The sequence below is a fragment of the Somniosus microcephalus genome, chromosome 4 (assembly GCF_052327205.1).
Source record: "Somniosus microcephalus isolate GS21.2 chromosome 4, FLI_Smic_1.0, whole genome shotgun sequence".
NCBI lineage: Eukaryota > Metazoa > Chordata > Chondrichthyes > Squaliformes > Somniosidae > Somniosus > Somniosus microcephalus.
In genome coordinates, this window is record NC_140990.1 from 113,857,313 (window position 1) to 113,881,626 (window position 24,314).

At 48.4% G+C, this 24,314-nt stretch overlaps 1 pseudogene; it reads left to right on the top strand.

Annotated features, from left to right (window-relative positions):
* The first annotated feature begins 4,645 nt into the window (after positions 1 to 4,645).
* On the top strand, positions 4,646 to 23,121 carry LOC147119678 (uncharacterized; annotated as a pseudogene).
* The last annotated feature ends 1,193 nt before the right edge of the window (positions 23,122 to 24,314 follow it).

Consider the following 24,314-nt stretch of genomic DNA (forward strand, 5'->3'; position numbering starts at 1 on the left):
AATCCCCATGTACATTCGCAGGGATTGAATCCCCATGTACAATCCCAGAGTTGGAATCCCCATGTACAGTCCCATGGTTAGAATCCCCATTTACAGTCACAGGGCTGGAAGCTCCATGTACAGTCCCAGGGTTAGACTCTCCATGTACAGTCCTAAGCTTAGATTCCCCATGTACAATCCCAGAGTTGGAATCCCCATGTACAGTCCCATGGTTAGAATCCCCATGTACAGTCACAGGGCTGGATGCTCCATGTACAGTCCCAGGGTTAGAATCTCCATGTACAGTCCTAAGCTTAGATTCCCCATGTACAGTCCCAGGGTTGGAATCCCCATGTACAGTCCCAGGCTTAGAATCCTCATGTACAGTCCCAGGGTTGGAATCCCCATGTACACTCCCAGGGTTGGAATCCCCATGTACATTCCGTGGGTTGGACTCCCCATGTGCAGTCCCAGTGCTAGAATCCCCATGTACAATCCCAGGTTAGGAAACCCCATGTACAATCCCAGGATAGGCATCCCCAAGTAAAATCCCAGGATAGGAATTCCCATGTACTGTCCCAGAGTTAGAATCACCATGTACAGTCCCAGAGTTGGAATCCCCATGTACAGTCCCAGGGTTGGCATCCCCATGAACAGTCTCAGTGTTGGAATCCGCATGTACAGTCCCAGGGTTGGAATTACCATCTACAGTCCCAGGTTTGGATTCCGCATGTGCAGTCCCAGTGTTGGAATCCCCCTGTACAGTCGCAGGATTGGAATCCCCATGTACAGTTCCAGGTTTGGGATCTCCAAGTACAGTCCCTGTGTTGGAATCCCCATGTACAGTCCCAGGGTTGGTATCCCCATGTACAGTCCCAGTGTTGGAATCCCCATGTACAGTCCAAGGATTGGTATCCCCATGTACAGTCCCAGGGTTTGAATCCCCTTGTACAGTCCCAGGGTTCAAATACTCGTGTAAAGAACCAGGGTTAGACTCCCCATGTACAGTCCCAGGATTATAATCCCCTTGTACAGTCCCAGGGTTAGAATCCCGATGTACAGTCCCAGTGTTGGAATCCCCATGTACAGTCCCAGCTTTAGAATCCCCATGTACAGTCCAAGGGTTGGAACCCCATTTACAGCCTAAGTGTTGGAATCCCCATTTACAGTCGCAGGGTTGGAATTCCCATTATCAGTCCCAGTGTTAGAATCCCCGTGTACAGTCCCAGTGCTTGAATTCCCATGTACAGTCACAGGGTTGGAATCCCCGTGTACAGTCCCAGGCTTAGAATCCCCGTGTACAGTCCCAGTGTTTGAATTCCCATATACAGTCCCAGGATTAGAATCCACATGTGCAGTCCCAGGGATTGAATCCCCAGGTTTGGCTACCCCATGTACAGTCCCAGGGTTAATATCCCCATGTACAGTCCCAGGTTTAGAATCCGCACTTATTGTCCCAGGGTTGTAATCCCCATGTACAATCCCAGAGTTAGAATCCCCAGGTTTGGAATCCCCATATACAGCCCTAGGGTTAGAATCCCCTTGTACAGTCCCAGGGTTAGACTGCCCGTGTACAGTACCAGCATTACAATCCCCATATACAGTCCCAGGGTTTGAATCCCTATGTACAGTCCCAGGGTTAGAATCCACATGTAGAGACAAAGGGCTGGAATCTCCATGTACAGTCGCAGGGTTAGAATCTCCATGTAGATTCCCAGGGTTGGAATCCCCATGTACAGTCCCAGGGTTGGAAACCCCATGTACAGTCCCAGTGTTAGAATCCCCATGCACAGTCCCAGGGTTGTAATCCCCATGTACAGTCCCAGGGTTAGAATCCCGGTGTACAGTCACAGGGTTTGAATCCCCATATATAGTGCGAGGGTTGGAATCCCCATGTACAATCCCAGAGTTGGAATCCCCATGTACAGTCCCATGGTTAGAATCCCCATGTACAGTCACAGGGCTGGATGCTCCATGTACAGTCCCAGGGTTAGAATCTCCATGTACAGTCCTAAGCTTAGATTCCCCATGTACAGTCCCAGGGTTGGAATCCCCATGTACAGTCCCAGGCTTAGAATCCTCATGTACAGTCCCAGGGTTGGAATCCCCATGTACACTCCCAGGGTTGGAATCCCCATGTACATTCCGTGGGTTGGACTCCCCATGTGCAGTCCCAGTGCTAGAATCCCCATGTACAATCCCAGGTTAGGAAACCCCATGTACAATCCCAGGATAGGCATCCCCAAGTAAAATCCCAGGATAGGAATTCCCATGTACTGTCCCAGAGTTAGAATCACCATGTACAGTCCCAGAGTTGGAATCCCCATGTACAGTCCCAGGGTTGGCATCCCCATGAACAGTCTCAGTGTTGGAATCCGCATGTACAGTCCCAGGGTTGGAATTACCATCTACAGTCCCAGGTTTGGATTCCGCATGTGCAGTCCCAGTGTTGGAATCCCCCTGTACAGTCGCAGGATTGGAATCCCCATGTACAGTTCCAGGTTTGGGATCTCCAAGTACAGTCCCTGTGTTGGAATCCCCATGTACAGTCCCAGGGTTGGTATCCCCATGTACAGTCCCAGTGTTGGAATCCCCATGTACAGTCCAAGGATTGGTATCCCCATGTACAGTCCCAGGGTTTGAATCCCCTTGTACAGTCCCAGGGTTCAAATACTCGTGTAAAGAACCAGGGTTAGACTCCCCATGTACAGTCCCAGGATTATAATCCCCTTGTACAGTCCCAGGGTTAGAATCCCGATGTACAGTCCCAGTGTTGGAATCCCCATGTACAGTCCCAGCTTTAGAATCCCCATGTACAGTCCAAGGGTTGGAACCCCATTTACAGCCTAAGTGTTGGAATCCCCATTTACAGTCGCAGGGTTGGAATTCCCATTATCAGTCCCAGTGTTAGAATCCCCGTGTACAGTCCCAGTGCTTGAATTCCCATGTACAGTCACAGGGTTGGAATCCCCGTGTGCAGTCCCAGGCTTAGAATCCCCGTGTACAGTCCCAGTGTTTGAATTCCCATATACAGTCCCAGGATTAGAATCCACATGTGCAGTCCCAGGGATTGAATCCCCAGGTTTGGCTACCCCATGTACAGTCCCAGGGTTAATATCCCCATGTACAGTCCCAGGTTTAGAATCCGCACTTATTGTCCCAGGGTTGTAATCCCCATGTACAATCCCAGAGTTAGAATCCCCAGGTTTGGAATCCCCATATACAGCCCTAGGGTTAGAATCCCCTTGTACAGTCCCAGGGTTAGACTGCCCGTGTACAGTACCAGCATTACAATCCCCATATACAGTCCCAGGGTTTGAATCCCTATGTACAGTCCCAGGGTTAGAATCCACATGTAGAGACAAAGGGCTGGAATCTCCATGTACAGTCGCAGGGTTAGAATCTCCATGTAGATTCCCAGGGTTGGAATCCCCATGTACAGTCCCAGGGTTGGAAACCCCATGTACAGTCCCAGTGTTAGAATCCCCATGCACAGTCCCAGGGTTGTAATCCCCATGTACAGTCCCAGGGTTAGAATCCCGGTGTACAGTCACAGGGTTTGAATCCCCATATATAGTGCGAGGGTTGGAATCCCCATGTACAGTCCCAGGGTTGGAATCCCCATGTACAGTCCCTAAACAGACACTGTCCGTACAGTGTAAAAGAGAAACAAGTATTTCTGTAGAGGCTTTCAATCCATTTTTAATATACAGATTTTTTAAATTCATTCAATATGGATGTCACTGGCAAGGCCAGCATATATTGCCAATCCCCAGTTGCCCATTGAGAAGGTGACGTTGGGCCGTCTTCTTGAACCTCTGCAGTCCGTGTGGTGAAGGTACTCTCAGAATGCTGTTAGGTGAGCAGTTCCAGGATTTTCACCCAGCGATGATGTAGGAACGGCGATATATGCCCAAGTCAGGATAGTGTGTGATTGGAGAGGAATTGGGAGGTGATGGTGTTCCCATGCACCTGCTGCCCTTGTCCTTCTCGCTGGTGGAGGTCCCGTGTTTGGGAGGTGCTGTCAAAGTTCTAGTTGAGTTGCAGATGTATAAAGTCACTATTTCACCCCTCCCCCTCCCACCTCACTCTCTCTCCTCCCATAGAGGCCAGAGTCTTGTGTAGGCCCAGACTGGGTGGCGGGTTCCCTTCCCTGAACGGCATTACTGAACCAGTTGCATTTTTATGACAATCTGGCAGCTTTCATGGTCACTTTTTTCTAGTGCTGGTCCCACAAATTCCCAGATTCATTCAGCTCGCTTTCACAACCTGCCTTTGTGTTTCTGTGGGTTCTCTCTCACCCTCCCTTTTTGCTGTTTTAAATTCATTTTACGGTGTATTAGAAGGGAAAGATTTGCAGACGGGAAACTCAAACCAAACATCACTTCAAGTTCTGACAGACTGTCTCAATTCATCAGGACCTTTTAGCATGGTAGCAGAAAGCACCGTTCAGAGCGTGGATAAACCGTACAAGTGTTCTTTGTGTGGGCGAGGCTTCAGCCGATCCTCTGGCCTGTCAAGACACAAGCGCAGTCACACCAGGAAGAGGCCTTTCACCTGCTCAGAGTGTGGGAAGGGATTTACACAGTCATCCCACCTGCTGACACACCAGCGTGTTCACACCGGGGCAAGGCCATTCACCTGCTCCGAGTGTGGGAAGGGAATCATGTGTTCATCCCACCTGCTGAAACACGAGCGCACTTACACTGAGGAGAGGCCGTTTACGTGCTCCATGTGTGGGAAGGGATTCACTCAGTCATCCAGCCTGCTGGCACACCAACGAGTTCATACTAGAGAGGGTCCGTTCACCTGCTCTGGGTGTGGGAAGGGATTCACTTGTTTATCCAACCTGCTGCAGCACGAGCAAGTTCACACTGTAGATAGGTCATTCACCTGCTCTGAGCGTGGGAAGGAATTCACTCGGTCGTCCCACTTGCTGACACAACAGCGAGTTCACACTGCGGAGAGATCGTTCACCTGCTCCAAGTGTGGGAAGGGATTCAGTCAGTCATCCCACCTGCTGCAGCACCAGAGAGTTCACACTGGGGAGAGGTCGTTCACCTACTCCGTGTGTGGGAAGGGATTCACTTGTTCAACCAACCTGCTGAAACACCGGTGAGTTCACAAGTGACTGCAGAGATTGCATTCTGCTGTTGTTGCTGCTGTTAATTACATCCAGGACAGAATTGTGTTCAATTTGATAGTTGGAGTTTGTTTCTACTGATGTTAATAACCCCTGTAACTGGGCTGGAGTTTAATATTTGGATATATGTCCAATAAATCAGTTTTCTTTAAACACATTGTTCTTGATTTTTGTCATTCCCACCTGAGTGTTTAGCATCACCTGGCTGGAGCTCAGAAACGACAGTCTGGGGGGAGGATCGTACGGCGGGAACAGAACTACAGCCTGGACACAGTCCTTCAGGGCCACACTGAGAGGGCCAAATGGCACTTTGGTCTATCTCGTCTCTTCATTGACAGCAATGTCCCCGTGCAAGTTAATCTTGAGGCCTGTAAGGTCCAGGGGATTTCCACCCAATGGTGTTTAAAGTGATTGGATAGGTGCTCTGTGAGCCCCTTGCCCGTGACTTCAGCTCAGTAGAGTCAGGGATTGCTCCCTGAGATTGGAAGGTAGCTCACGTAGTTTCCATTTTCCAAATTGGGGACAAATCAAAGCCAGGGACTAGAGGCCCATCAGTGCGATATCGATCACAGGGAAGGTGGCTGAAGAAATCCTAAGAGAACTAGAAGCCCATCAGTGTGATATCAATCACAGGGAAGGTGCCTGAAGGGATCCTAAGAGAACTAGAGGCGCATCAGTGTGATATCAATCACAGGGAAGGTGCCTGAATAGATCCTAAGAGAGCTAGAGACCCATCAGTGTGATATTGATCACAGGGAAGGTGCCTGAAGAGATCCTAGGAGAACTAAAGGCCCATCAGTGTGATATCGATCACAGGGAAGGTGTCTGAAGGGATCCTAAGAGAACTAGAGGCCCATTAGTGTGATATCGATCACAGGGATGGTGCCTGAAGAGATCCTAGGAGAACTAGAGGCCCATCAGTGTGATATCGATCACAGGGAAGATGCCTGAAGGGATCCTAAGAGAACTAGAGGCCCATCAGTGTGATATCGATCACAGGGAAGGTGTCTGAAGGGATCCTAAGAGAACTAGAGGCCCATTAGTGTGATATCGATCACAGGGATGGTGCCTGAAGAGATCCTAGGAGAACTAGAGGCCCATCAGTGTGATATCGATCACAGGGAAGATGCCTGAAGGGATCCTAAGAGAACTAAAGGCCCATCAATGTGATATCGATCACAAGGAAGGCGCCTGAAGGGATCCTAAGAGAACTGGAGGCCCATCATTGTGATATCGATCACAGGGAAGGTGCCTGAAGGGATCCTAAGAGATGCTGTTTTCGATCACGGGGAAAGGGAAGGAGCCATTAGAGATATTCAACATGGTTTCCAGAAAACAAGGCCAACGTGCTTGAATTTTGTGAAGAAGTTGCTGGGTTGGGGGATGAGGGGGAATGCGGTTGACATTGTCTACCGCAGGGGAGTCAATCTCATTTTCCATGGTGGGTCAAATCTGATATCCTGGCCCTTGGCGAGGGCCACATTCATCAAAAGTTATTAAAATAGGAATAAATGAAGATTAACTGTATCAATACTTTGAATCATAGAATGGTTACAGCACAGAATGTGGCCATTCGGCCCATCGAGCCCATGCCTGCTCTCTGGAAGAGCACCTCAGCTATTCCCACTCCCCCGCCCTTTCCACGGAGTCCTGACATTTTTTCCCTTCAGGTCCTTATCCAAGTGCCTTTTGAAAGCCACGATTGAACCTACCTCCCCCACCCTTTCAGGCAGTGCATTCCAGATCCTAACCACTCGCAGCGTAAAAGCTTTTTCTTACATCACCTTTGTTTCTGTTGCTAATCACCTTAATTCTGCGTCCTCTTTTTCTCGACCCTTCCGCCAATGGGAACAGTTTCTCTCTCTATATACTCTGTCCAGACCCCTCATGATTTTGAACACCTCAATAAAATCTCCTCTCAATCTTCTCTGCACTAAGGAGAACAACCCAATCTTCTCCAGTCTATCCATGGAACTGAAGTCCCTCGTCCCTGGAAGCATTCTTGTAAATCTTTTCTGCACCCTCTCTAAGGCCTTCACATCCTTCCTAAGGTGTGGTGCTCAGAATTGGACAGAATACTCCAGAAATGTTCTCCAATTAAATATTGGGAAGACTGAAGCCATTGTTATCGGTCCCCGCCACAAACTCAGTTCCCTAGCCACTGACTCCATCCCTCTGCCCAACATCTGTCTGAGGATGAACCAGACTGTTCACAACCTTGGTGTCATATTTGACCCTGAAATGAGCTTCCGACCACATATCCACAGCATAACAATGACCGCCTTTTTCCACCTCCATAACATCGCCCGTTTCTGCCCTTGCCTCAGCTCATCCGCTGCTGAAACCCTTATCTGTGCTTTTGTTACCTCTAAACTTAACTATTCCAGTGCACTCCTGGCTGGCCTCCCACATTCCACACTACATAAACTTGAGGCCATCCAACACTCGGCTGCCCGTGTCCTAACTCGCACCAAGTCCTGTTCATCCATCAACCCTGTGCTCGCTGACCTACATTGGCTCCCGGTTAAGCAATGCCTCAATTTCAAAATTCTCATCCTTGTTTTCAAATCCCTCCATGGTCTTGCCCCTTCCTATCTCTGTAATCTCCTTCAGCCCCATAATGCCAACGAGATATCTGCGCTCCTCTAATTCTGCCCTCTTGAGCATCCCTGAGTATAATTGCTCAACCATTGGTGGCCATGCCTTCTGTTGCCTCGATACTCAGCTCTGGAATTCCTTGCCTAAACCTCGCCACCTCGCTACCTCTCCTTTAAGATGCACCTTAAAACTTACCTCTTTGACCAATCTTTTGGTCATCTGCCCTAATGGTCATCTTTATGTGGCTCGATGTCAATTTTTTTGTCTTATAACCCTCCTGTGCAGCACCTTGGGACGTTTTACAATATTAAAGGCGCTATATAAGTACAAGTTGTTGTTGCACTCAGCCAGATTCAGTTCCTCTGGAGAGAAGGGGAGAAACAAAATAACAGATGGTGTCATGAATGTTGTTTTTAGACAGTAAGGATGGAGGTAGAGTTTTTAAAATCGAGAATTTACAGTTCAGGAGGGTCAGAAGTGAAAAAAAATGTGTAGAGACAAGCTTTGTCTGTTCCGAATTTCTATCATTTTGTAACCACCATTTGCAGGGTATTATAAGGGGAGGATCTGCAGATGGAAACTCGAACCAAGCATCACTTCAAGATCTGACAGATTCACTGGATTCATCAGGAGCTGAATATCTTTGGCATTTGGATATGGAAGGAAAAGAACAACAATCACAGCGGGGTGAAACAGCACACATGTTATGTGTGGGTCCACCTTTAGCAAATCGTCTAGCCTGTGAGACTCGTACACCCACCTGAATCAACAATGTAAATGTGGGGACAGTGGGAATGGATTCAGTTGCCCGTATGAGGGGCAAACTCATCGAAACAGTTCACCAGGTGAGTGTGGAAAGAGATTAATGGGGACAATGCATTCACTGCTCTGTAAGTGGAAAGGGATTCAATCGATCATCACATTTACTGACACAGCAGTCACACCGGAGAGGGACGGCTTAGATACTTCACGTATGGGAAGGGATTGACTCCGTTGTCTCAGCTGTTGATACTCCTGAGTGTCCACATTGAGAACAGTTGCTGCAAATACTCTGATTGTGAGAAAAACTTTCAAAGTTCAAAGCAGCTGATGCACGATCAGCGCATTGATACTGGAGAGAGACTGTTTCAATATCCTGTGTGTGGGAAGAAATTCACCCAACCTGCTGAGACTCCAGTGAGTTCACATGTGACTACAGGGGTTTGGATTCTGTTATTAATCACATCCAGGACTGAACCATGGCACAACGCCCGGATTTATTGATAAAGTTTCTCTCAGTGGGATCACAGAAACTCATTCTCCATTCACAATGACAGCGCTGTTCCCCAGCATGCCCCACGGGGACAATGTGCCCATTGACACTGGAGGAGGCCAGTGCGCAGGCGCATTGCCCGCCTGTAGTTGGAGCATGCGCAGTGTCACTATGATCAGACCCAGGCAAGTGGTGGAAACGGACAGAGCGTGGAGACGTGGTTTTCGCGCCGATTACGGGTGCAGGGAGGTAACGCACTCGCCGGGTGAGCTTCATAAACACCTAGCGTAGGCCGCAAACCCCGATTGAGAACCTTCAGGTTCCCCGTATGCAGCTCCGAGGCTTTTTCCCATATTAGGCCCAGGTTAACGGTGACCACTAGTACGAGAGCAAAATACTGCAGATGTTGGAAATCCGAAATAACAACAGAAAATGCTGGAAAAACTCAGCAGGTCAGGCAACATCCGTGGAGAGAAATTTGAGTTGACGTTTCGGGTTTGACCCTTCTTCAAAACTGGGGAGAAAAGGAACTGGATCGAAGGCAGGGCTGCGATCGGACAAAAGAATAAAAGAACCAAAAGAAGTAAAAGAGATTAGAAGCTAGACGAGATGGTAATAGGCTGGGATTAGGTGTAAAGTGTACTGGCAGGGCAAAAGATAGCTGCCAGGTGTGAGAGAGAAACAAAAGGAAAGGGGGGGGGGAGGAAAGGAGTGGAAAAATATAAGTAAAAATGAAATAGGGGCCGAGGTTATGATCTGAAATTGTTGAACTCGATATTGAGAGCAGAAGGCTGCAGAGTACCTAATCGGAAGATAAGGTGCTGTTCCTCGAGTTTACGTTGAGCTTCTGTGGAACAGTACAAGAGGCCAAGGACGGTGAGGTCCGAGTGGGAATGGAGCGGTGAATTGAAATGACAGGCGACCGGAAGCTCGGGGTCACCCTTACGGACTGAACGGAGGTGCTCCGCAAAGCGGTCACCAAATCTGCATTTGGTCTCCCCAATGTAGAGGAGACCGCATCGTGAGCAGCGAATACAGTATACTAGATTGCGAGAAGTACAAGTAAATCGCTGTTTCACCTGGAAGGGGTGTTTGGGGCCCTGGACAGTGGGGAGGGGGGAGGTATAGGGGCAGGTGTTACATCTCCTCCGCTTGCACAGGAAGGTGCCAGGCGAAGGGGAAGGGCTGTTTGGGGTGATAGAGCAGTGGACTGGGGTGTCTCGGAGAGGGCGGTCCCTGTGGAATGCTGAAAGGGGAGGGGAGGGGAAGATACGTTTGGTGGTGGGATCACTTTGGAGGTAGCGGAAATGCCGGAGGATGATCCGTTGAATGTGGAGGCTGGTGGGGTGAAAGGTGAAGACAAGGGGAACCCTATCGTGGTTCCGGGAGGGAGGGGACTCGACTTCTCCATCTCCATCTCTGGGGATAGGTTATCGACCAATATTTACGACAAGCCCACTGACTCCCACAGCTACCTGGATGATACTTCCTCCCACCCGGCTTCCTGTAAGGACTCTATTCCATTCTCCCAGTTTCTCCGCCTCCGCCGTATCTGCTCCGACGATGCCGCCTTCCACACCAGTGCTTCAGACAAGTCTTCCTTTTTCCGCAACCGAGGATTCCCCTCTACCGTGGTTGACACTGCCCTCGACCGTGTCAGTTCTATCTCCCGCACCTCTGCCCTCACCCCTGCCCCTCCCTCCCGGAACCACGATAGGGTTCCCCTTGTCCTCACCTTTCACACCACCAGCCTCCACATTCAACGGATCATCCTCCGGCATTTCCGCTACCTCCAAAGTGATCCCACCACCAAACGTATCTTCCCCTCCTCCTCCCCTTTCAGCATTCCGCAGGGACCGCTCTCTCCGAGACACCCCAGTCCACTCCTCTATCACCCCAAACAGCCCTTCCCCTTCGCCTGGCACCTTCCCGTGCAAGCGGAGCAGATGTAACACCTGCCCCTATACCTCCCCCCTCCCCACTGTCCAGGGCCCCAAACACCCCTTCCAGGTGAAACAGCGATTTACTTGTACTTCTCGCAATCTAGTATACTGTATTCGCTGCTCACGATGCGGTCTCCTCTACATTGGGGAGACCAAACGCAGATTGGGTGACCGCTTTGCTGAACACCTCCATTCAGTCCGTAAGGGTGACCCCGAGCTTCCGGTTGCCTGTCATTTCAATTCACCGCTCCATTTCCACTCGGACCTCACCGTCCTTGGCCTCTTGTACTGTTCCACGGAAGCTCAACGTAAACTCGAGGAACAGCACCTCATCTTCCGATTAGGCACTCTGCAGCCTTCCGGTCTCAATATCGAGTTCAACAATTTCAGATCATAACCTCGGCCCCTATTTCATTTTTACTTATATTTTTCCACTCCTTTCCTCCCCCCCCCTTTCCTTTTGTTTCTCTCTCACACCTGGCAGCTATCTTTTGCCCTGCCAGTACACTTTACACCTAATCCCAGCCTATTACCATCTCGTCTAGCTTCTAATCTCTTTTACTTCTTTTGGTTCTTTTATTCTTTTGTACGATCGCAGCCCTGCCTTCGATCCAGTTCCTTTTCTCTCCAGTTTTGAAGAAGGGTCAAACCCGAAACGTCAACTCAAATTTCTCTCCACGGATGTTGCCTGACCTGCTGAGTTTTTCCAGCATTTTCTGTTGATTTAACGGTGACCATCTTTGTAAAGGAAAGCTGAAGTTTTGTGTGTCACAATTTTGCTTCAGTGAGCGGTATAGCACATGCGCGGCCATGTTTGCAAAGTAACCATTGGTGGGCGAGGCTTCAGGGTCCCAGTGAGTGTAGAACTGAACCCAGCCAGAGTCAGCACCTTCAGGGGAGGAGGGAGGGGAACCAGTGAGTGTAGAACTGAACCCGGCCAGAGTCAGCCCCTTCAGGGGAGGAGAGGGAGGGGAACTAGTGAGGGAACTGAACCCAGCCAGAGTCAGTACCTTCAGGGGAGGAGAGAGAGGGGAACCAGTGAGTGTAGAACTGAACCCAGCCAGAGTCAGCACCTTCAGGGGAGGAGAGGGAGCGGAACCAGTGAGTGTGGAACTGAACCCAGTCAGAATCAGCACCTTCAGGGGAGGAGGGGGGAACCAGTGAGTGAACTGAACCCAGCCAGAGTCAGCACATTCAGGGGAGGAGAGGGAGGTGAACCAGTGAGTGAACTGAACCCAGCCAGAGTCAGCAGCTTCAGGGGAGGAGGGAGGGGAACCAATGAATGTAGAACTGAACCCAACCAGAGTCAGCACCTTCAGGGGAGGAGAGGGAGGGGAACCAGCGAGGGAACTGAACCCAGCCAGGGCCAGCTCCTTCAGGGGAGGAGAGGGTGGGGAGCCAGTTAGTGTGGATCTGAACATAGCCAGAGTCAGCACCTTCAGAGGAGGAGTCATAGAGTCTTAATGACACAGAGGAGGTCATTTGGCCCATCGAGTCCTTGCCGGCTTTCTGTACAGCAGTCCATTCAGCCCCATTCCCCCGCTTGAACGTCGTAGCCCTGCAAGTTTATTTCCCTCGAGTGCCTATCCAGTCTCCCCTTGTAAACATTGAGTGTCTCCGCTTCCACCACTTCCATCGGCAGCGAATTCCAGGCCCTCGCCACTCCCTGCATAAAAACGTTTTTCCTCACATCTCCCTTGTATCTCTTGCCCAAAACCTTAAATCTGTGTCCTTCTAGTCCCTGTAGCATCAACTAGTGGGAGCAGCCTTTCCCCGTCTAGCCTATCCAAACCCATCATAATCTTGTACACCTCTATCAAATCACCCTTAACCTACTTTGCTCGAATGAAAACAAATCCAGCTTCTCCAACCTGTCCTTGTAACTAAGATCCTCCAACCCCAGAACCATTCTGGTAAAACACCTCTGCACCCTCTCATGTGCCTTCACATCCTTCCTAAAGTGTGGTGACCAGAACTGGACGCAATACTCCAGTTGTGGCCTAATCAGCGCTTTATAAAGGTTCAGCATAACTTCTGTACTTTTGTACTCAATACCTCTATTTATTAAGCCCGACATCCCATATGCTTTGTTAACCACTCTCTCAATATGTCCTGCCACCTTCAGGGACCTATGCACATTAACTCCCAGGTCCCTCTGTCCCTGCACACTCTTTAAAACTGTGCCATTAAGTGTATATTGCCTCTCCCTGTTCCTTCTGCCAAAATGCATCACCTCACACTTCTCTGTATTAAATTCCATCTACCACTTGTCTGCCCATTCTGCGAGCCTTTCTATGTCCTGTTGCAGTCGATTGGTATCATCCTCACTTTGCCAGACCCCCCCAGGCCAGAACTGGATGAAAGGTCATCGACCTGAAACGTTTACTCTGTTTCTCTCTTCACAAATGCTGCCTGATCTGCTGAGTGTCTCCAGCATTTTCTGTTTTTATTTCAGATATCCAGCATCTGCAGTATTTTCTTTTTGTATTAGTGTAGAACTGAACCTAGCCAGAGTCAGCACCTTCAGGGGAGCAGAGAGAGAGGAGAACCAGAGAGTGTAGAACTGAACCCAGCCAGAGTCAGCGCCATAAAGGGAGGAGAGGGAGGGCAACCAGTGAGTGTAGAACTGAACCCAGGCAGAGTCAGCACCATCAGGGGTGGAGAGAGAGGGGAATCAGTGACGGTATAACTGAACCCAGCCAGAGTCAGCACCTTCAGGGGAGGAGAGGAAGGGGATCCAGTGACTGTAGAACTGAGCCCAGCCAGAGTCAGCACCTTCAGGGGAGGAACATAAGATAAGAACATAAGAAGTAGGAGCAGGAGTAGGCCATACTGACCCTCGGGCCTGCTCCGCCATTCAAAAGGATCATGGCTGATCCGACCCTAGACTCACGTCTACTTCCCTGCCCGCTCCCCATAACCCTTAATTCCCTTATCAGCTAGGAAACTGTCTATCTCCGTTTTAAATTTATTTAATGTTGCAGCTTCCACAGTTCTCTGAGGTAGCAAATTCCATCGATTTACTACCCTCTGAGTGAAGAAGTTTCTCCTCATCTCAGTTTTGAAACGGCAGCCCTTTATTCTAAGATTATGCCCCCTAGTTCCAGTCTCACCCATCAGTGGAAACATCCTCCCCGCATCCACCCGATCAAGCCCCCTCGCAATCTTATATGTTTCGATAAGATCGCCTCTCATTCTTCTGAATTCCTCATAAGTCAACCCCCTCCTCTCTGGAATTAGCTGAGTGAACCTTCTCTGAACTGCCTCGAGAGCAAGTATATCTTTTCTTAAATATGGAAACCAAAACTACGCAGTATTCCAGGTGTGGCCTCACCAGTACCCTGTATAACTGAAGCCAGACTTCCCTGCTTTTATACTCCATCCCCCTTGCAATAAAAGCCAAGATTCCATTGGCCTTCCTGATCACCTGCTGCACCTGCATACTAACCTTCTGTGTTTCATGCACCAGGACCCCCAGATCCCTTTGTACTGCAGCACTTTGCAGTTTCTTTCCATTTAGATAATAACTTGCTCTTTGATTTTTTCTGCCAAAGTGCATAACCTCACACTTTCCAACATTATATTCCATCTGCCAAATTTTTGCCCACTCACTTAGCCTGTCTATGTCCTTTTGCAGGTTTTTTATGCCCTCCTCACTCACTGCTTTCCCTCCCATCTTTGTATCGTCGGCAAACTTGGATACGTTGCACTTGGTCCCCTCCTCCAAATCGTTAATATAGATTGTAAAGAGTTGGGGTCCCAGTACTGACCCCTGCGGAACACCACTAGTTACTGATTGCCAGCCCGAGAATGAAACATTTATCCCAACTCTCTTTTCTGTTAGATAGCCAATCTTCCACCCATGCCAGTATATTACCCCCAATCCTGTGATTTTTTATCTTGTGCAGTAATCTTTTGTGTGGCATCTTGTCAAATGCCTTTTGGAAGTCCAAATACACCACATCCACTGGTTCCCCTTTATCCATCCTGTTTGTTACGTCCTCAAAGAATTCGAGCAAATTTGTCAAGCATGATTTCCCTTTCATAAAACCATGCTGACTCTGTCTGATTAAATTATGCTTATCCAAATGTCCTGTTACTGCTTCCTTAATAATGGACTCCAACATTTTACCAACCACAGATGTTAGGCTAACTGGTCTATAGTTTCCAGCCTTTTGTCTACCTCCCTTTTTAAATAAGGGCGTTACATTAGCAGTTTTCCAATCTGCTGGGACCTTTCCTGAATCCAGGGAGTTTTGGAAAATTCCCAACAATGCATCTGCAATCCCTACCGCTACTTCTCTCAAGACCCTAGGATGTAAGCCATCAGGTCCAGGGGATTTATCCGCCGTAAGTCCCATTATCTTACCGAGTACCATCTCCTTAGTGATTTTAATCATGTTTAGCTCCTCCCCTCCTATAGCCCCCTGTTTGTCCAGTGTTGGGATATTTTTAATGTCCTCTACTGTAAAGACTGAAACAAAATATTTGTTCAGCGTAATTGCCATCTCCATGTTCCCCACTACTAATTTCCCGGTGTCGTCCTCTAAGGGACCAACATTCTCTTTAGCCACCCTTTTTCTTTTTATATAACTGTAGAAACTCTTGCTATCTGTTTTTATATTTTTTGCTTGTTTACTTTCATAATCTATCTTCCCTTTCTTAATTAATCTTTTAGTTATTCTTTGCTGGCTTTTAAATGCTTCCCAATCTTTTATCCTCCCACTAGATTTGGCTACTTTATATGCCCGTGTTTTTAGTCGGATACTATCCTTTATTACTTTACTTAGCCACGGATGGCTGTCTTTTCTTTTACGCCCCTTTTTATTCAGTGGAATATATTTTTCTGAATGTTGTGAAATATCTCCTTGAATGTACACCACTGCTCCTGTACCACCTTACACCTTAATCTATTTCCCAGTCCACTTTAGTCAACTCTGCTCTCATACCTTCATAGTCTCCTTTATTTAAGCTTAGTACGCTGATTTGAGATCCAACTCTCTCACCCTCCAACTGAATTTGGAACTCAACCATGTTATGGTCACTCATTCCAAGGGGAACCTTTACTAGGACATTTTTTATTAATCCTGTTTCATTACACAGGACCAGATCTAAGATTGCCTGCCCCCTGGTTGGTTCAGTAACATACTGCTCAAGGAACCCGTCCCTAATGCACTCTATGAACTCTTCCTCAAGGCTGCCCTGCCCAATTTGATTTGTCCAGTCAATATGAAAGTTAAAATCTCCCATGATTATATCTGTTCCCTTATTACAAGCCCCAACTATTTCTTGATTTATACTCCGACCAATAGAGTTGCAACTGTTAGGAGGCCTATAGACTACGCCCACCAGTGACTTTTCCCCCTTATTATTCCTGATCTCCACCCAAACTGTTTCACTTTCCTGATCCTTTGACCCAATATCATTTCTCACTATTGCAGTGATTCCATCCGTTATTAACATAGCCACCCCACCTCACTTTCCTTCCTGCCTGTCCTTCCTAATAGTCAAATACCCCTGGATGTTTAGTTCCCAGTCATGGTCACCTCGCAGCCATGTTTCTGTAAAGGCCACCCGATCATACCCATATGTAGTTATTTGTACCGTCAACTCATCTATTTTGTTACAAATGCGTGCATTCAGATAAAGAACTTTTAAATATGTTTTGTGACAATTTATTCCTGCTTTTACCCCCTTTACTATTTTACCTTTATATATTCTGTCCCTTCCTGACACGCTCTGGTTTTTAATTTCCCCACTGCTACTTTCCTCTGTTGCCTTCTCCGCTGACATTTTTATTTTTTGCTCTCTTGAAGCCTCCCCCCCGACGAATTAGTTTAAAGCTCTCTCTACAGCCCTAGTTATTCGATTTGCCAGGATTCTAGTCCCAGCACTGGCCAAGTGAAGTTCGTCCCAACGGAACAGCTCTCTCCTGTCCCAGTACTAGTGCCAGTGTCCCAAGAAGCAAAACCCATTTCTACCACACCAGTCTTTCAGCCACGCATTTAACTCTCTGATTTTATTTACCCTAGCCAAATTTGCTCGTGGCTCAGGTAGTAATCCAGAGATTATTACCCTTGTGGTTCTGCTTTTTAATTTGGCCCCTAGCTGCTCATACTCCCTTAGCAGAACCTCTTTCCTTATCTATCTATGTCGTTGGTACCAACATGGACCACGACAACTGGATCCTCCCCCTCCCACTCCAAGTTTCTCTCCAGCCCAGAGGAGATGTCCTTAACCCTGGCACCGGGCAGGCAACACAACCTTCGGGATTCTCGCTCTTGGCTGCAAAGAACCCTATCTATCCCCCTTATGATACTATCCCCTACCACTACAACATTTCTTTTTACTCCCCCCACTTGAATCGCCACCTGTTCCACGGTGCTGTGGCCAGGTTGCTCATCCTCCCTGCAGTCCCTGCTCCTGTCCTCACAGGGAGTAAGAGCCTCGAACCTGTTGGACAAGAGCAAGGGCTGCGGCTCCTCCAACACTACCTCCTGGAGCCCCGTACCTGCCTCACTCATAGTCACACCCTCCTGTCCCTGACCACGGACTACATCTGAATTAGTTAATCTAATTGGTGTGACTACTTCTTGGAACACAGAGTCCAGGTAACTCTCCCCCTCCCTGATGTGTCGCAGTGTTTGAAGCTTGGACTCCAGCTCATCAACACGGAGCCAGAATTCCTCGAGCAGCCAACACTTACTGCAAATGTGATCACCATGAGCATCAATGGTGTCCACCAGCTCCCACACATTGCAGCAGTAACACATCACCTGCTCTCCCATTCTATGTAATTAATTAAATTTATCAATATTATTTTTAAATACCCTCTGCCCTGATTCTAGATGATGCATATCACACCTTAGAAACTATAAACCGCAGAGTTTAAGTTTAAAAAGAGAGAAATACTCACCAAACAATCACTTACCTGCTTTCTGGTGACGTCGCACTTCGATTATTTTTTACTGCTCTCCTTCCCTCTGAGTTCCGAGTTCGGAGACTGGTACGCCTTACCTGGTCTCTGGAGCCTTTTTATAGCCCCGCTGCCACCGCTGAATTCCTGCCGACGCTCTGAGGCCTTACCTGATTTCTGGAGCCTTTTATAGCCTTTTATAGAGAGGGAGGGGAACCAGTGAGTGAACTGAACCCAGCCAGAGTCAGCACCTTCAGGGGAGGAGAGGGAGGGGAACCAGTGAGTGTAGAACTGAACCCAGCCAGAGTCAGCACCTTCAGGGGAGGAGAGAGAGGGGAACCAGTGAGTGTAGAACTGAACCCAGCCAGAGTCAGCACCTTCAGGGGAGGAGAGGGAGGGGAACCAGTTAGTGTGGAACTGAACATAGCCAGAGTCAGCACCTTCAGAGGAGGAGTCATAGAGTCTTAATGACACAGAGGAGGTCATTTGGCCCATCGAGTCCGGGCCGGCTCTCTGTACAGCAATCCAGTCAGTCCCATTCCCCCGCTCGAACCCCATAGCCCTGCAAGTTTATTTCCCTCAAATGCCTATCCAGTCCCCCCTTGTAAACATTGAGTGTCTCCGCTTCCACCACTTACGTCGGCAGCGAATTCCAGGCCCTCACCACTCCCTGCATAAAAAGGTTTTTCCTCACATCCCCCTGTAGCTCTTGCCCAAAACCTTGAATCTGTGGCCCCTAGTCCTTGTAGCATCAACTAGTGGGAACAGCCTTTCCCTGTCTAGCCTATCCAAACCCATCATAATGTTGTACACCTCTATCAAATCACCCTCAACCTCTGCCCTAATGAAAACAAATCCAGCTGCTGCAACCTGTCCTTGTAACTAAGATCCTCCAACCCTGGAACCATTCTGGTAAATCTCCTCTGCACCCTCTCAAGTGCCTTTACATCCTTCCTAAAGTGTGGTGACCAGAACTGGAGGCAATACTCCAGTTGTGGCCTAATCAGCGCTTTATAAAGGTTCAGCATAACTTCTCTACTTTTGTACTCAATACCTCTATTTATTAAGCCCAACACCCCAATGCTTTGTTAACACTCTCTCAAAATGTCCTGCCGCCTTCAGGGATCTATGCACATAAACTCCCAGGTCCCTCTGTCCCTGCACACTGTTTAAAACTGTGCCATTAAGTGTATATTGCCTCTCCCTGATCCTTCTGCCAAAATGCATCACCTCACACTTCTCTGTATTAAATTCCATCTACCACTTGTCTGCCCATTCTGCGAGTCTTTCTATGTCCTGTTGCAGTCGATTGATATCATCCTCACTTTGCCAGACCCCCTCAGGTCAGAACTGGATGAAAGGTCATCGATCTGAAACGTTTACTCTGTTTCTCTCTTCACAGATGCTGCCTGATCTGCTGAGTGTCTCCAGGATTTTCTGTTTTTATTTCAGATATCCAGCATCTGCAGTATTTTCTTTTTGTATTAGTGTAGAACTGAACCCAGCCAGAGTCTGCACCTTAACGGGAGGAGAGGAAGGGGAACCAGTGAGTGAACTGAACCCAGCCAGAGTCAGCACCTTCAGGGGAGGAGAGGGAGGGGAACCAGTGCGTGAACTGAACCCAGCCAGAGGCAGCACCTTCAGGGGAGGAGAGGGAGGGGTACCAGTGAGTGAACTGAACCCAGCCAGAGTCAGCACCTTCAGGGGAGGAGAGGGCGGGGAACCACTGAGTGTAGAACTGAACCCAGCCAGAGTCAGCACCTTTAGGGGAGGAGAGGGAGGGGAACCAGTAAGTTAACTGAACCCAGCCAGTGTCAGCACCTTCAGGGGAGGAGAGGGAGGGGAACTTGTGAGTGTGGAACTGAACCCAGCCAGTGTCAGCACCTTCAGGGGATGCGAGGGTGAACCAGTGAGTGTAGAACTGAACCCAACCAGAGTCAGCACATTCAAGCGAGGAGAGGGAGGGGAACCAGTGAGTGTCGAACTGAACATAGCCAGACTCAGCACCTTCAGAGGAGGAATCATCGAGTCTTAATGACACAGAGGAGGTCATTTGGCCCATCGAGTCCGTGCCGGCTCTCTGTACAGCAATCCAGTCATTCGCATTACCCCGCTCGAACCCCGTAGCCCTGCAAGTTTATTTCCCTGAAATGCCTATCCAGTCTCCCCTTGTAAACATTGAGTGTCTCCGCTTCCACCACTTACGTCGGCAGCGAATTCCAGGCACTCGCAACTCCCTGCATAAAAAGGTTTTTCCTCACATCTCCCTTGTATCTCTTGCCCAAAACCTTAAATCGATGTCCCCCTAGTCCTTGTAGCATCAACTAGTGGGAACAGCCTTTCCCTGTCTAGCCTATCCAAAAACCCATCATAATGTTGTACACCTCTATCAAATCACCCTCAACCTCCTTTGCCCTAATGAAAACAAATCCAGCTGCTCCAACCTGTCCTTGCAACTAAGATCCTCCAACCCTGGAACCATTCTGGTAAATCTCCTCTGCACCCTCTCAAGGGCCTTCACATCCTTCCTAAAGTGTGGTGACCAGAACTGGACGCAATACTCCAGTTGTGGCCTAATCAGCTCTTTATTAAGGTTCAGCATAACTTCTCTACTTTTGTACTCAATACCTCTATTTATTAAGCCCAACATCCCATAGGCTTTGTTAACCACTCTCTCAATATGTCCTGCCACCTTCAGGGACCTATGCACATTAACTCCCAGGTCCCTCTGCCCCTGCACACTCTTTGAAACTGTGCCATTAAGTGTATATTGCCTCTCCCTGTTCCTTCTGCCAAAATGCATCACCTCACACTTCTCTATATTAAATTTCATCTACCACTTGTCTGCCCATTCTGCAAGCCTTTCTATGCCCTGATGCAGTCGATTGGTATCATCCTTACTTTACCAGACCCCCCCCAGGTCAGAACTGGATGAAAGGTCATCGACCTGAAACGTTTATGCTGCTTGATCTGCTGATTGTCTGCAGCATTTTCTGTTTATTATTTCAGATTTCCAGCATCTGCAGTATTTTCTTTTTGTATTTGTGTGGAACTGAACCTAGCCAGACTCAGCACCTTCAGGGGAGGAGAGAGAGGAGAACCAGTGAGCGTAGAACTGAACCCAGCCAGAGTCAGCACCATAAAGGGAGGAGAGGGAGGGGAACCAGTGATTGTAGAACTGATCCCAGGCAGAGACAGCACCTTCAGTGGAGGAGAGGGAGGGGAACCAGTGAGTGAGCGGAACCCAGGCAGAGTCAGCACCTTCAGGGGAGGAGAGGGAGGGGAACCAGTGAGTGAACTGAACCCAGGCGGAGTCAGCACCTTCAGGGATCGAGAGAGAGGGGAACCAGAGAATGTAGAACTGAACTCAGCCAGAGTCAACACCCTCAGGGGAGGTCAGGAAGGGGAACCAGTGACTGTAGAACTGAACCCAGCCAGAGTCAGCACCTTCAGGGGTGAAAGAGGGGAACCAGTGAGTGTAGAACTGAACCCAGCCAGAGTCAGCACCTTCAGGGGAGGAGAGGGAGTGAAACCAGTGAGCATAGAAATGAACCCAGCCAGGGTCAGCACCTTCAGGGGAGGAGAACCAGTGAGTGCCAATGGTAGGGGAGAAAACTGGGAGCAGAAGACAAGCTGTGTTCAGATGTGCGATAGTTTTGGATTTTAACGCAGGGCAGAGGGACAATGTGCGGGAGGGGGATTTGCAGCTTTGGGGGAACAAGAGAGGAAAGAATGTTCCAATGAAACTAGAATTTTCTTCTCTGAATTTCTATCCTGTATTTACAGTCATGAGTGTTGTAAACTCCTTTTACAGGGTATTAGAAGGGGTGGATTTGCAGACGAGAAACACAAACTAACCATCACGTCAAGATCTGACAGTCACTCGATTCATCAGGGCCAGAATATCATCGGCCTTTGAATGTGGAAGGAGAAATGTTTCTGTTCTGTCTGTGAGAAAAGATTTCAAACATCAGTGTGACTGGAAAAGCATCGAGACGCACACGCCCGAGTGAGAGTGTTCCAGTGCACTGCCTGTGGAAAGAGCTTTAACAAGTTGCACAGCCTAAAAAAACATCGCTCCATTCATAGCGGGGAGAAACCGTACATGTGTTTTATGTGTGGACGAGGCTTCAACTGATCGTCCAACCTGGAGAGACACAAGGACACCCGCACCACGGAGAAACCTTGGAAATGTGGGGATTGTGGGAAGGGATTCAATTACCCGTCTGAGCTGGCAATTCATCGGCGCAGCCACACCGGGGAGAGGCCGTACATCTGCTCTGAGTGTGGGAAGGGATTCACTTGTTCATCCAACTTTCTAACTCACCAGCGAGTACACACTGGGGAGAGACCGTTCACCTGCTTTGAGTGTGGCAAGGGATTCACTTTGTCATCCTGCCTGCTGACACACCAGCGAGTTCGCACTGGGGAGAAGCCGTTCACCTGCTCCGTGTGTGGGAAGGGATTCAATAATTCATCCCACCATCTGAGACACCAGCGAGTTCACACTGGGGAGAGGCCGTTCACCTGCTCTGAGTGTGGGAAGGGATTCACTCAGTCATCCAAACTGCTGAAACACCAGCGAGTTCACACTGGGGAGAGTCCGTTCACTTGCTCCGTGTGTGGGAAGGGATTCAATAACTCATCCCACCATCGGAGACACCAGCGAGTTCACACCGGGGAGAGGCCGGTCACCTGCTCTGTCTGTGGGAAGGGGTTCACTCTTTCATCCAGCCTGCTGAAACACCAGAGAGTCCACACTGGGGAGAGAACGTTCACCTGCTCCGTGTGGAAATGGATTCACTCGGTCATCCCACCTGCTGAGACACCAGCGAGTTCACTCTGGGGAGAGGCCGTTCACCTGCTCTGTCTGTGGGAAGAGATTCACTCAGTCTTCCAACCTTCTGACACACCAGCGAGTTCACTCTGGGGAGAGGCCGTTCACCTGCTATGTCTGTGGGAAAAGATTCACTCAGTCATCCAACCTTCTGACACACCAGCGAGTTCACTTTGGGGAGAGGCCGTTCACCTGCTCTGTCTGTGGGAAGGGATTCACTTGTTCATCCCACCAGTGACACCAGCGAGTTCACTCTGGGGAGAGGCCGTTCACCTGCTCTAAGTATGGGAAGGAATTAACTTGTTCATCCCACCTGCTGAGACACCAGCGTGTTCACAAGTGACTGCAGGGGTTGGATTCTGCTGTTTATTGCTGATGTTAATCACATCCCGACTGAATCATGTTCATTCTGACATTTGGAGTTTGTTTCTGCTGATGTTAATAACCCCTGTAACTGGGCCGGAGTTTAATATTTTGATATTTTAAATAACACAGTATGTCGATATTTGATGTCTCCAAGATAAGAGGAGACTAACTGATGTCCTGTTACTGACTGCTCCATTTTTGAGCCTTTTCTCCTTTCGAACTCGAGATTATTTCAGTTCGCATACCTTTGGTTACTGTCATGGACAAGTCCCAGCTCCCCATACCTTCCAGAGTGCGTCTCCTACCGTTGGTATCCAGGGAAGGTCTCGGTAACATTCGTGGGATCACCAAACACAAAACCCAGTCTGTTAATCACTTTCAGCTACTGGACTTAGCGTGTGTCCCACAGCATCTCTCTCACCTTCGATGTGTGAATAGAGCATCACGCCTGCAAACCTGCTTTCAATTTGAATTTGAATCCACTCAGCAAGTGTATTTAAAAAAAATACGTACAAGTAAACAGATCACATCAAATAATTGGCAAAGATTTAGAGTCAACAAGATGAACAAGTGAACATATCATGGCCCAATACCCCAGCTCTATATTCACAGGAGAAAGTCTGTTATCTAACTCTTCGAGTGGACAGAGTAGAGAAAGATCCCGACTCTAAGAACATCTCGATTCTGTTGTAAATATCTTTCAAATCCTGACTGGTCCAATCTGTCGGTTTCCTTTCAATTGAAATGAATGGAAGATGAGAGGGGTTTTGGCATATGGACCTCGGTTAATTCAGCTTCTGAAAGGTGTCCATGTTTAGTTCATTCGATATCGGGGAAAATGTGGTTGGTATCATTAGAGAGAGAGAGAGATTTCACTGAGCAACAGCTGGTGTTTGCAACCAACTGGTCTTGGACATTTTCATCATAGAATGTTTCGATCAGAAATATGATGTTGGGATAAGAAAAATCTGGAGACTAGTGGTTTGTGCTGCCCCAGGAAAGCCACAGTGTTTTTACCTGCTTCTAACGTTGTTGATGTGTGTTGAAGAAAATGCAGACTTGTGTCTCTGGACTGTGCAGTAGACAGAGACGACCATATTAGGCAATGCCAGCTCCAGTTTGAAAAGAGGTTGATGGCAGAGCAAGAGATCCAGCAGTTTTAAGAATTTATCTCCCGTTATCGGCAGACATCGTATATTGCAGTTATTGGGTTAAATTATTGGGATCGATTGTTATAGAATTGAATTGTTATAGAATGGAAAAGTAGTGAAGTTATGCTA